Source organism: Pteropus alecto, unplaced genomic scaffold, assembly GCF_000325575.1.
Source record: "Pteropus alecto unplaced genomic scaffold, ASM32557v1 scaffold8, whole genome shotgun sequence".
NCBI lineage: Eukaryota > Metazoa > Chordata > Mammalia > Chiroptera > Pteropodidae > Pteropus > Pteropus alecto.
In genome coordinates, this window is record NW_006494609.1 from 24,768,777 (window position 1) to 24,770,511 (window position 1,735).

General features: G+C 64.0%; 2 protein-coding genes across 5 annotated transcripts in view; one reads left to right on the plus strand and one right to left on the minus strand.

Annotated features, from left to right (window-relative positions):
* Window positions 1–1,735, minus strand: part of BRF1 (BRF1, RNA polymerase III transcription initiation factor subunit) — a 62,280-nt gene that overhangs the window by 59,123 nt on the left and 1,422 nt on the right. The window lies entirely within an intron of this gene.
* PACS2 (phosphofurin acidic cluster sorting protein 2) overlaps window positions 1–1,735 on the plus strand; it is a 52,962-nt gene that overhangs the window by 4,420 nt on the left and 46,807 nt on the right. The window lies entirely within an intron of this gene.

A 1,735-nucleotide genomic window follows, 5' to 3' on the forward strand; every position in this document is an offset into this window, starting at 1 on the left:
GTGGGGAGTGGGGTGGGGGATGGACACAGCCGTTTAACAGCACACAGGCTGACAATGCAAGTAAGAGGTTCTGGCAAGAAAAGGTAAATGACCACCGAAGTGACGTCTGTGCCATGCAGAAAATGTGCAACGTGGAGCAGGCCCAACCTCATTGCCGCCAGCATTTTGGTGTGCACGTGGTCCCTTAGAAAAAGTGGACACACCGGGGCCGGGGTCTCGCGGAAGGATTTAAGCCCGTCCACCGCAGCGGGGGCGGCTCTGCGCCGCTGTGTGGGCCCACGCTTGGGCTCCCCATGAGCCGCTGCATAATCTTGTGTGCCTCAGTTTCCTCAACTGTCAGATGGGGATGGGACAGGGCTATGTGCTTCAAAGGCTCAGGACCGTGCCGGGGGCGGAGGCGGGGCGCAGCTGTGCCCTGGCTTTCGGCCGGTGCGACCCCCGCCCCCCCGGAGCGCGGCTTAGCCACCCCACATTTCCTCGCTTGACCCCGAGTTGTACTCTCCGCCGGGTGAGACGCTGGCGCACACAGGCACGGTGTCAGGCGCCCATTCATCTAACTGCACCTCGCGCTGTCCCGCAGTGCGGCCTGCCAAGCGCTGAGGTCAATGGGTGTCTGTCTTCTGCCCTGCCACCAAAGAGAGCCTGTCCTCACAGGGGACTGCTACCCGCTCTGCGAACACCCCCCATCTCATAGGTACGAGACACACAGGTGGCTCGCCTGGTACTGTAAGACAATATCCAGTCAGCTGGTCGAGAGCGGGCAGACCCTCGTGTCTTGGGCAGTGCCACCCAGAGGAGCTGGAACACGTGGGAACACAGACCCTCTTGTTCTCTCCCAAGCGGGCCCCTGGCTTTCAGCAGCCCAGCTGTTTGCTGCTCCAGACACAGGCGGTACAGCGGGGGGCGGAGCTCTTACAAAGGAGAGAGCCCGCGTGGGGTCCCTTGAGGAGACAGAGCTCCCGGAGGCTTTGGGATGGTAGACCCCAGGGCAGGGGAGGAAGTGAGGTGCTCCGCTCACGCGTTTCAGTAAAACTCCTTGTAGACAACAGCGACGGGAGAGGACGTGCCAGGAAAGCTTTCTCCAAATCTCAGCAGCTGGTGACCCACCAGAACGCCACCGAAAGGGTGGGGGTGGGGACTCCTTGGCCCCCAAACCTCGATGTCCTTTCCTAGGGTCTGTTCCCACCTCCTTTCCCCGCGGGGCCCAGTAGGGAGCTCTGGTCATTTCCTCCTACAGGCCTGGGTCCCCAAGTTCACTGTGAGCCCAGGGTCACTAGCGCCCCTGCCCCAAGACATTTCTCCTCCATTGTCCTGTGTAAAAAATACAGAAAGGGCGTTGCGTGGCCGGACAATGAAGAGGCTCGCGCAGAGACAGGACACCCACAGGGGATTTGTGGAGGACCGACTCCACGTATTGAGCCCGGGGGGCTCCCCAGAGCCCCGGCAGGCCGGAACCCCTCCCGGGGCGAGGTGGGCGCTGGCTGTGCCGCGCTCGACCCTGGTCCTCCTGCTGCACGCCGGTCCCGGCAGTCCTCAGGCCCGGCAGGGGACAGGAGGGGCGCGGGTCCCGGTGGTCCGGGGGATTGGTGCGGGGGACACAAGGGACGGAAGGGGACAGGAGGGCGCCAGGGGGCGCGAGGGGCGCGCGGGGACGAGGAGACTCGGAGGAGGCCTGGAGGCCTGGATCGATGCCTGGGACGACGAGTGCTCCCGGGGGCTGCTCAGGGGAACGCGC